Genomic DNA, 12,359 nt, shown 5'->3' on the forward strand with positions numbered 1-12,359 from the left:
TGGAGGCCTAGAAGTCTCATGATCTGCTTTCTGCAAGCTGGAGGCCCTGGAAAGTGGTGGTGTAGTTCCAGCCCAAACCCGAAGTCCTGAGAGCCAGGGGAGCCAGTGGTGTAAGGTCCCAGTGGGAGACCGAAGGCCCGGGAACCAGGGGCAGTGATGTGTGTGGGCAAGAGAAATGGATCCTGGCTCATGAAGAGAGAAAGGGGATTTGCCCTTCCTCTGTCTACCTCTTTGTTCTCTCCAGGCTCTAAGTGGATTGGATGACGCCTAAGAGGCTTAAGAGGGTGGATCTTCTTTCCTTAGTTCACTGATTCAAATGCCAGTGACTTCCAGAAACACCCCCACAGACATACCCAGAAATAATGTTTCACCAGTTACCCATCTGGGCATCCCTTCAGCAGTCAAGTTGACATGTAAAACTCACCATCACATGGGGCTGAAAGAAGATGTGTACAGAGGGGCAGCTGCAGCAAGCCGCTGGCACAGGAGCGTGAGGAAGGAGCTGAGAGCAGCGCAGCCTGCCTGCTGCTGAGATTCGACCTGCAGGGAGCAGGTGTACATGCCGCAGGGACGCAAGACCTGCCAGTGCTGGACAGAGTGGCCATCCACAAAGTCCTCTGAGGTCAGCAGGAGGGGCCCTGCATGCCGACCCACTGGCTGTGCCACCTGGAAAACCACATGCTGCAGAAGAAAAGGAATCCTTGCAGTCCCTCCAGCACCCTCTGTTGGCAAAGCCTGGCATCAGGCGTCACCCAGGATTTCAGAGCAGGGCAGGGCGAGGTCTGCATCTGAGAGGCAGCACCTTCACACCACCTCCACGCAGCTCCCAGAGCCATCTTTCCAAAATGTGAAATTCATTCTGGCATCCCCCTACCAGAGGATCTTCATAGCTGTCAAACAGAAAGTGTTGCAACTTTTTATTTTGCAGTAGTTTTAGAGTTTTGCAGAAAAGTTGTAAAAATGATACAGCATTCTCAAATACCACTCCTCCAACTTCCTGAGCGTTAACATCTTCTGTAATATTGTAGCAGTTATCAAAACAGGGAAAGTCTTTGGGACGAGCTATCCAGGCTGTATTCACACTTCACATTTTCCCATGAATGCCTTTTTTCTGTTCCAGGAGCCAGCATTGCATTCAGAGTCCTGTCTCTTTAGGCTCCTTCCTTCTGCGACAGTTCCTCAGTCTTTCCTTCGATGATCTGGACACTTTCGAAGAGTGCCTTTAAGTTCTTTTGTAAAATGTTCCTAAATTCCAGTTTTCTGTCAGGTTAGTACATTTTTGGCAAGAATTCCATAGACGCGACGTTGTGTCCTGTGTTAGTCTCCTTGGGCAGCTGTAACAAAATACACAAACCAAGTGGCTCAGGCAAGAGACATTTGTTTCCTCGCTGTTTCTGAGGCTGCATCCAAGATCAAGGTGCAGGCAGGATGGGTTTCTCCCGAGGGCTTTCTTCCCTCAGAGGCTTGTGGATGGCATCTCTCCGCCGTGTCCTCACACGCTCTTTCCTCTGTGCGTGCGTGCCCCGATGTCTCTGTGTGTCCAAATTTCTTCGTATGAGGACACCAGTCATATTAGATTAGGGCTCACCCTGTAGATCTCATGTTAACTCAGTCACCTCACTAAAGGCTCTTGTCTTCAAATGCGGTCACTTTCTGAGGTTATAATGGTTAGGGCTTCAATATAGGAGTTTAGGGGACTGCAGCTCAGCCCATACATTCAGTGGGTCGCTTATAGATGGGGTATATGATGGAGGGAGGGGGTATATGATGTTGTCTAATTACTGGTGATATTAACTTTGATCACTTGGTTACGGAGATGTCTGCCAAATTTTTCCACCATAAAGTAACCACTTTTCACTTTGTAGTTAATACGTATCTTGGGAGCGATAACTCTGAGACTGTGAAAATAGGGTATTTCTCCTTGAACTTTTACCCATCTTTAGCATTCGTTCCATTGGCCTGCAGCAGTTCTGTGGTGCTTATCTAATGGTGATTGTCTGTTCCTTTGTTTCTTCCACATTTGCTAATTGGAGTTGTTTTGCAAGGAGAAGGAGAAGCTATTCCTTCTCTGTATATCATTCATTCCTGTCTTTTTTTTTTTTTTTATGGAGATAGGGTCTTGCACTGTCATCCAGGCTGGAGTGCAGTGGTGTGAATGTGGCTCACTGCAGCGTCTACCTCCTGGGCTCAAGCAGTCCTCCTGCCTCAGCCTTCTAAATAGCTGGGACTGCAGGCATGTGCCACCACACCTAGCTAATTTTTGATTTTTTTTTTTGTAGAGATAGGGTCTTGCTATGTTGCCCAGGCTGGTCTTGAACTCCTTGGGGTCAAGCGATCCACTTGCCTCCACCTCCTAAAATGCTGGGATTACAGGCATGAGCCACCGCGCCGGGCTCATTTATGTCTTTATGCGCTTAGAATTTTTTTTTTTTTTAACTCTATGTATTATAATCCAGTATTCTTATTGTTACTCAGATTGTTGTACCTTTGGTCATCGGAAGCTCCTGCAGTTTGGGTCCTATGTCCTTTCATCATGTTTTCCCAGTTTCTTTTGGCACTTTCTTATTTTCAGCTACCAGAGGACACTCAGGGTGCATCTTGTATTTTCTTTGCTCCAGCTCTGGAGTCAGGCACTTGAAGGAGCACTGTTTTGTTTTATTGGAGAAGAACGGCATTTAGAAATGCAGATGTGAGGCAACACGTGCTTGTTGCCATTGTCTGTCGAACCTCTAGGAGGACAAAGCTGTGGAAGTGCATGCCTGTATTTTAACCCACACAAAGCTGCACATCTGTATATGGATCTCTCTGCATGTGTAGTTAAAAATGAGTTTATATTGATGAGTTCCATTTCCAGTTTAACACCATAGCATTCGTTCTAACCTTCTTCTTTTCCTTAATTTTTAACTCCTTTCTCCAGCAGTGAGAAATCCATACTCCACTGTCTGTAATACATTTACTCATTTGCTCAACTCTAGTATAACATCAAAGTAGTCTCAAATTTGCTAACCCAAATCCCTGTGAGAAACAGCTTTATTAACTAGAACACGTGCCAGTGAACTATAGCCCGTGGGTCAAACCTGGCCCACTTGGTGTTTTTGTAAATAAAGTTTTATTGGAACACAGCCTGCCTGTTTGTTTATATATCACGCATGGTTGCGAGAGAGACCATATGGCCTCCAAAGCTGAAAAGCTTTACTGTCTGGCCCGTTATGGATATGGTTTGCTGACTCTTAAACTGCAAGAATATAGATTTTGTGTACAGTTCTTTTTGTCTTTAGCTTTATGGTGTCCTAGTCAAAATACTGTTTTCCAAGATGGCTTTTTCTTTTCACCTCCTTCAATGTGGTTATTTTATTCATTTGTAATTCAGTTAGATTAATTTGTTACTGCTTGGATTCCATTTTTTGTTCCCCATACACACATCCCGGTTGATTGTCATTGTGTATTTTGGATGTGTGAAACATTGCTGTGGCTTCCCAAGCGTGGGAGCTGTGCACCAGGGTATACACTCAGAAAAGCCTCCTCATTCCAGCTTTCCCATTCCCATTCTGTATGCCCTCCACTCCTTTTCTACCCACTCTCTGTGGGTGACCAGTCTCTTCAGTTTCTAGTTTGTCTTTCATGTATGTTTTGTGCAAATCAACAGATACATATGTATTTTCTTGCATTATCTTTCTTAAAAAAAGAGCAAGTAGCATGGTATAAGATACTGTTCTGCACTTGACTTTTTTCACTTATCAATATGTCTTGGAAATCACTCCACATCAGCTCTTAAAATCATCTTCATTTTAAAAAATAGCCGCTCTTTCGTGTGGATGTACCATAGTTTATTCAACCACTCTTCTATGTATGGCATTTAGAATGTTTTTGGTGTTTGTAATTATAAATGGTGTTGCAGTGAATAAACTCGTGGATGTGTAGTTTTATACTGTTGGAGGCCTGTCTTCACGGTAGTTTCTTAGATGTGGGATTGCCAGTTTTTAAAAGTATTTTGTATGGTAGGGGTATTATATTAGTCCTTGGTGATATTATTGGACATACTTTGTCCCCGTTGGCTTTTGACTTTGATCTTGGTGTATGTGTGTGTGTTTATTTTTGCCTTTATGACTCGCCCTTGCCTACAGGATAATGACATAATACATAGTTGTCTAAGGGTGTGATGGGTTACTCTTTGCTGTTTGTTGTTTGCATTGTACTTCCTAACTCCTACTTCGCAAGATTTCAGTTCAGGCATCAGTTCCCAAATGATTTCTCAACTAACATGAGTTAAAGAAAGAGATGATGTTCTGCCTTCTCAGAGGGTGCTACTTTTAAAAGTTGTTCGATCCTCATGGTACCCTTCAGTGACTCCCTGTGATTATGTGTCTAGTACCAGTTAACTGTGTCAGTTTCTTTCAGATTTTATCAGTTGTTGTGACTGTATGGGATGACTCAGTGTTGGACCTGAGACTTTGCCTCCAATTTTAATATATTTCATGAATCCATTTCCACTAAAATCTTTTTTGTTTTAGTATATAATAAAATCTACACATCTCAGTTTTGACTTGCGTGGTGTCATAGTCCATTTGGAGAGCTGTAACAAAATACTATAAACTGGGAGGCTTAGAAATAACATAAATGTATGCTCACAGTCTTGGGGGCCCAGAAGTCCAAGGTCAAGGCACCCAGCAGATTGGTGCCTGGTGAGGGCTGCTCTCTGACCTTGTCACAGTGTCCTCACATGGTGGAGGGGACTAGCCAGGTGTCTGTTATCAGGGCACCAGTCCCATTCATGAGGGCAGAGCCTTGTGACCTAGTTATTTCTCAAAAGTCTAACCTCCTAGTACCATCATACTAGGGACTGGGTTTCAACATAGGAAACTTTGGGGGACACAAATACTCAGACCATAGCAAGTGGCCATTTGTGTCTATTCAGTTATTGCAGGCAATTCCTTCAGTAAATAGAGAAAGAGCTGGTCAATGCATATCATCTTGTGTCAGATCAGCTGTACAGAGGTCCATTTACTGGGAGCTAATGAAGCTTCAGTTTCAGGTCTGACAGAAGTTTTTGATAGTTGGCATTATAGAGGGGACATTTTTGCATGCTCATTAATTCTTTAGTAGTTAAGAAGGATTTCCTCTGGAAGCATTAATTAGCAAGAATATGAAGTAAAAATAAAACATAGTAGACCATGTAAAAACTTCCTGAACTATGTTGCATAGATAATACTAAAGATAGAACTAGCAGTTGTTTATTTTTAATAAGCTCTCTAGACTTAAACTATTTTAAATAAAAACAGAGCACCTGACTTAAAATAGCATTTTGAAAAGTACCTCTTCAGTAGTAATAGGCTGTCACTGCTAGCTTATTGGTTATTTTTCCCCAGCTGTTGCTCTCTTCTGGTCAGTTATGGATTCTTGTTTGAGGAGAGGAGCTGGCAACACTAGTTGGCCCTCTCTGTGTACTTAACATCATGAGGCTCCTAGAATTTAGTTAGGAGATACTCAAAAGTAGTCTATATGGGTTTTTTAAAACTAGCTTTTAATTACACAAGTACTCAACGACATTATTCTTTTTTTTTTTTTTTCTTTTTTTGAGACAGGGTCTCTGTCATCCAGGCCATAATGCAGTGGTGCCATTATAGCTCACTGCAGCCTCAGACTGTTGGCCTCGAGTGAGCTTCCTGCCCTGCCTTTCCAAAGCTCTGGGATTACAGGCATGAGCCACCACCCCTGGCCTCTCTCTTCTTTAACAAATACTAAATTAATTTATTTAGTTTAGAGATGGGTCTCACTGTTACCCAGGCTGGTCTGGAACATCATGAAGACTCCTGTTGGCCATCTCACTTGACTGTTGTCTTCTACCCTCTTCCCCATTCAGCAGCTGTTAGTGTTGGTCTCCCCTGGAACCTTCCACATCGTGTTCTGTGCCTTTGCTGTGTGCAGGGTAGTCCGTGGCCTGGCAGCAGCATCAAGCTTGCTGGAGTTGGTTAGAAATGCGGACTCTCAGGCACCACCCAGTCCAGTTGAATTGGAATCTGCATCTTAACAAGATCTTTGGTGATTTGTAGGGACATGGTTTTGTATACATGTTTTCTATAGTGAACATAGAAAGTACTGCCAATGTGTGTTTAGAATGTACACAAACGGTATGATGTAACTTTTTCCATCAACAAGATGCCCTAGATACCTCTAAAGATCACTCTGTGTGGTGTGTGTAGACCTGTCTCATTCTTTTCTTAGTTGCTTCCTAACGTTACTTCTGCAGTGTTAAATGATTAGTCACTTCCCCATTGAAGGACATTAAGGTTGTTTGCAGCTTTTGTTTTTTTGAGATGTCCGGTGTGGCAGTGAACTCACTCTAAGGCATGTCTTGTGTACATGTGCCCGGAAAGTAGCTGGATAGAAGAGTGTGAACATTTTTAACTTAAAGATCCTGCTAAATTGCCCTCCAAACTGGTTCTATCAATCTGACTCTTATTTTGTTTCAGTGATCAATTTACATAGTCTTTATTCTTTATGACATTGTTTTAATGGCCATAGCATTATAATGTTTTCATATCAAGTTGCCTATCCCTCCCCTTTGCTGTAATTCTTCAAAATTACATTGGCTTTTAAAGAAATTCCACATCCTTCTATAGGAAATTTAAAATCAGCCTGTCAAGTTCTGTGAACAATTCTGGTAGGGTTTTTTTTTTCATGGCTGAAGATTGTATTGAATTTCTAGATTAATTTGGGTGGAGACTAGGTATGTGAAGTGTTGAGCCTTCTGATACTCATCTCTGAACGTGGTATTTCTCCCAATTTACTTGTCTTCTTCTGTCCTTGAGTAAAGTTTTATAGCTGAATGTATAGGTATATATACGTTTGTATGTGTGTGTTGTGTATTGTAGTTTTGTCTGTTTTCTTTTAGATTTATTCTTAGGTTGTTTCTCTAGCTATTACGAATAGGATTTTCAAAAAGACTGATTTTTAATTGATTGCCGTTGTGTAGGAAAATCACTGAGTTTTCATATGTTTACCTTGTTCCTTTGCTGGACACTGTTTTAATGGTCAGAGCCCTAGGATTTTGGAGTCGGCAGTCTCTACCTTTGAATTAATTATAGTTCGTACTTGCTTTTCCTTGTGTTTATGCATCCATTTCATTTTCTCATCTAGTGTAGGCTGGGAACTTCCAGGACCATTCTGAGGAGTAACAATGGTGGAGAACACTGCCGTCGTCATCTTGGCCTACTGGAGTGCTTCTAGTGTTTCACCATTGAAGTATGAGCGTTCCCAAAAATGTCTAGTTGTAGATATTCTATCCAGATTTGCTGGCGAAGAGGTCTTTGTTACTTTTTAAAATCATGAGTGGGTTTTAATTTGATGGTGTTCTTTTGCAGCATCCGCTGATATTCTTAGGTTTTCTCCTGTATCTAATGATGATAGTGACAGATTTTCTAGGACTGAATTACCCTGTTATTTCAGGGACTTGCTCTACTGGGTTATCATTTATTCTTCTGCCACTGATGGATTCATTTTGCTAAATTATGTGTTTAGGATGTGTAAATATCTGCTGTGAGATTGACGGATCCATTTGTGCATGTGTGTTCTGGTTTTATTTTATCCGATTGTTATTAGAATCTAATTACTTGTTTCTTGATGTTTTGGTGGAGTTTGCCTCAAGTTTCTATCTCAGACTTGTAAACAGAGTTGTTGGTGCAATTCGTTTTTTTGTTTTTCTCTTTTTTTCAAGACAGGATCTTGCTCTGTAGCCCAGGCTGGAAGTGCTGTGGTGCGATTATGGCTCACTCCAGCCATAGCCTCCCAGGCTCAAACGATCCTCCCACCTCAGCCTCCCGGCTGGAACTACAGAAGTGTGCCACCATGCCTGGCTAATTTTTTTTTTGTAGAAACAAGATTTTGCCACGTTGCCCAGGTTGGTCTTGAACTCCAGCTTGAACTCAAGTGATCCACCCACCTTGGCCTCCCAAGCATTGGGATTACAGGATGAGCCACTGCACCTGGCCAAGTATTTTTTATTTCTAATAACAGTGAACTTTTGGTGCATCTGGATAGGTAGCATTCCCATTATTTTCATTTCCACATTGAGTTAAAATTATTTTTAGCAAACTTTTGGGAACAAAACATTTTCTTAAAATGTTGAAGTAAGTTTTCTTAAACTTTGTGTAAGCAGCTATTTTTATATTAGTTAATTATTTTAGAGTTGAAATCATGAGAGGGGAAAAACAACCTTTAAGTAATTGACTTGAACCTATTAGAAAGTGAAACTGAACAGGGAATTTACTGTTCATGGAGCATATGCAGAGTCAACCTAAGAGGTCAAAGGAATTTAACTTATAACAAGAGGAAGTTCTGCTTCAGTTGACTGTGAGGACTTAATATTAGAAAAGTAGAGTTCACAGACAAATTTAGTATTTTGTTGTTGTTGTTGTTGTTTTGGAGACAGGGTCTTGTTCTATTGCCCAGGCTGGAGTGCAGTGGTGCAATCCTGGCTCACTGCAGCCTCCACCTCCAAGGTTCAAGCAGTTCTCGTGCCCCCAGCCTCCCGAGTAGCTGGGATTACAGCCGGCCACCATGCCTGGCTGATTTTTGTATTTTTAGTAGAGATGGGGTTTTTACCATGTTGGCCAGGCTGCTTTCGAACTCCTTGCCTCAAATGATCCGCCCGCCTCAGCCTCCCAAAGTGCTGGAATTACAGGTGGGAGCCACCCCACCCGGCCCAAATTTAGGGTTGAGAATAGATCCTACAGATGTGCCATGTGGGATTCATGTCAGCTTGTTGTAGGGTTTTGATGGAATCCATTCAAAGAAGAGGGAGAGGATGAAGACAGCCAGGCAGATTAAGGGACAGTGTTGTAGGGTCTGCCAGTCTCTTGGTAACAGATCTCTTATTCAGAAATATTCTCATTTTTCCTGGTTTGTGACCCTTAGTTTGTCTTCTCTTCAATCCCAAAGTAAGATTTTTAAAGCTGCCAATAGGAACTTGAGCTTTAATAGTACATGCTTATGCTTATATACTAGTAATAACAAATACTTAGAGATGGAAATAGGAGATGTGTGTGTTCTCACCCTCCCTCAACCCTAACCTTCCAGAATATGCCTGAATATGTATGTATGTGTATATATGCATATGTTTATATATATATATATCATGTATCACATAAATAGATATTTAAATATGCACCAGAAGTTTATATAAATATAGCTATAAGGCTTTTAATTTTGGAATTTAAGAATATTTTGTACATGGCTATGTAGTCACTTACCACATATCAACCTTCTCTACTTAAGAGCCTCATGGTTTTATTCCTTAGTATGGAATACTGTTATTTAGCCATTTCTCTTTTGATTTTTAGGTTGTTTACGGTTTTTTCCAATAGACTTACTATGTCAGAAAGAACACACATTTTAAAAATCTGTGTATAACCAGATTGCCTTCCAGTGTATTTGTTCATACTCACAGATTGAGTGCCTGTCTTCCTGCATGTGTATCAATACTGGTTATTATCGGTCTTTAATTTTTGCTAATCTAATGGACAGAAATTGCCATGTGATTATTTTAATAGTGAGATTTCACTTTTTTTTTTTACTTTTTTTTCCCCCTTGTCCAAGGTGTGCTTATTTAATGTTCTTCCATATCAGGCAGTTGGCACTTTCCATATTATATGCAGTAGTCCCATGTCAGCATTTTCTTCTAATTTGCTGCCTGTTTTGGCTTTTAAAAATATATATATTTTTGCTTTACAGAATGTTTTTATCGTCAACTCTTTCTTTATGGCAGCTGGCTTGTGTGTCTTGGTTAAAAAGTCCTTTTCTTTATCAACATTATAAACACCCTCCTATATTTTCTTTGAGTCTTTTTATAGGTTTTTTTTTTTCATGTTATCCTGTTGGAGGATATTGTTTATGTTTGGGAACATAGAGATTGAGCTTTAAAATTTTTCCACATGAAATAACCAGTTGCCCCAATAGTTTATTGAATTTCATGTTTTTAAAAATGCTACCAGTTGGCATACACTAAATTTGTATATATTTCTGAAGTTTCTGTTCAGCTTCATATTCAGCAGCAGTGACAGAGCTGTCGTTACCCCAGCTGTAGAGGGCGCACTGAGCATCAAGCATGCAAATCTCTCTCGTCCCTGTTTTTTGTTTTTTTTTTTTTTTTTTTTTGGTCAAAATTCTCTTGATTATTTTTGTGTATGTAGGTTGACTTTAAGAGTTTTATTTTGGATTTTGTAAGTAGTAAAGGGGTTGCATTTTACAAAGCCAAAAATACAAATAGCCCCAAGAAACTACTACTACGAAGATTTATTTTTATTTCCCATCTGCTGGGTATTGTTTTAAGTACTTTGCAGATATTGTTTCAGAAGAAGCAATTATACTTTGATTTATTTTTCTTTCTTTCTTTTTTTTTTTAATGGAGTCTCACTCTGTCACCAAGGCTAGAGTGCGCAGTAGCACAGTCTCGGCTCACTGCCACCTCCGCCTCCCAGGCTCAAGCAGTCCTTCCTTCCACCTCAGCCTCCTGAGTTGCTGGGACTACCACTATGCCCGGCTAATTTTTGTATTTTTAGTAGAGACAGGGTTTTGACATGTTGCCCAGTCTTGTTTTCAACTCCTGAGCTCAAGTGATCTGTCCATCTTAGCCTCCCAAAGTGCTGGGATTACAGGCATGAGCCACTGTGCCCAGCCTGTATTTTGATTTCATAGTGAGCAAAAAATTGGTCTGATTGCATGACTGTAGTGGGGAAATGATAATAAGCTGACACCTATGTGTTTTAGCTGAGACAGTATAAAATTGTGTCTAGTATAGATTTGAGGTGGACTGAGGTTCCAGCCTTGCCCCTCAAGGGACACTCCCAATTCTCATACACCCACATTGAACACAGTTAACAGTGTTTGTGTCCTGCTTTTTATAAGTCATGAGCATTTCCTGATATCATCAAAATGCTTTTAGAAATACAACTAATAAATATATTGTGTCTTGCCTGTTGTATTGTTTCGAAATCTAGTTATTCACTACAGGCATTATATTTTTTTGGTGATATCTTTCTTTCGCAGTTGTGGTGCATGTGAAAGAGTATGTCACCTGAGACGTATGGAGCCTCCTAAAGAGGCCTGGGAGCCAGCTAACTTCAGCCAGACCCTATCTAATACTCATGCATTGAACTGTGTGCTCTTTCCCTCAGGCCTTTAATTACAGGTACACAGTTATAAGTAATACTGTGACCTACTCTTCAATCACCCTTTCCTTTTTAAGAGAGAATTAAAAAAAAAAAAAAAACACGCAGTGAAATTCCTGGATCAGAAGCCATGGCTTTTGTCAGAGCCAGCTACTCACTCCCACCAGCAGTACCTGAGTGACCATCTGAGCATTCCCTTACCAGCTACCACTAGACAGTAAATTCAAAACTTAGCTCGTTTGATAGAAAAGTGTTATCTTTTAATTTGCATTTCTTAGCTCACTAGAAGCTAAGTGATTTGGAAATTTTTGTTAAAGTTAATATTTTTATCATTTTAAACTTTTAAATCTATAATTTACATATCTGGACTTTATTTTGCCCAGTGTTGTGTCTTGAGGGCCTAAATCTCATAATCAATTAGCCAACATTTTCGTATTATTTATGACTCATCATGACTACCAAAGTTTAAACTTCTGCGTGTTCTAGGGTTTGTTTTGGGCTGGTTGCTGCATCAGAATTAGATGAATTTGTCTGTAGTCTCATTGCTTGAGACAAAACATCCTCTAAAGAAACTTTGAAATAACATCTTTTTCGTATTAAAAACGTTTAGGCATTGGTACTTGTTTTATGGCTACAAATGAAGTTATATTTTGTCAGCCTTTAAATGCTTAAGTAAGATAGTAGCTATTTACATTTAATATGGAAAAGAGGCCAGGTACAGTGGCTCACGCCTGTAATCCCAGAAATTTGGGAGGCTGAGACGGGCAGATTGCTTGAGCCCAGGGTTCAAGACCAGGCTTGGCAACACGGCAAAACCGCATCTCTACAAAAAATACAAAAATCAGCTGGGTGTGGTGGCACACACCTGTAGTCCTAGCTACTTGGGAGGCTGAGATGGGAGGATCACTTGAGCCTGGAGGTCGAGGCTGCAGTGAGTGGAGATTGTGCCACTGCATTCTAGCCTGGGTGATAAAGTGAGCCCCTGTCTCAAAAAATAAAATAAAATAAAATAAATAAAAGGGAAAACACCAAGAAAAGGAGTGTGGGCAATGTAAATGGTACTGATATTGTTAAACCTTTCTAAGCAAGATTGTTTCTATGAAAGGGAGATTTTCTCAGCCTTTTGAAGGCATATTTGATCCCTCCCTGTGTTAATGCTGTGTGAGGTATGTACAGTGGACAGCTGAATTAGTT

This window comes from Nomascus leucogenys, chromosome 8, assembly GCF_006542625.1.
Source record: "Nomascus leucogenys isolate Asia chromosome 8, Asia_NLE_v1, whole genome shotgun sequence".
Lineage (NCBI taxonomy): Eukaryota > Metazoa > Chordata > Mammalia > Primates > Hylobatidae > Nomascus > Nomascus leucogenys.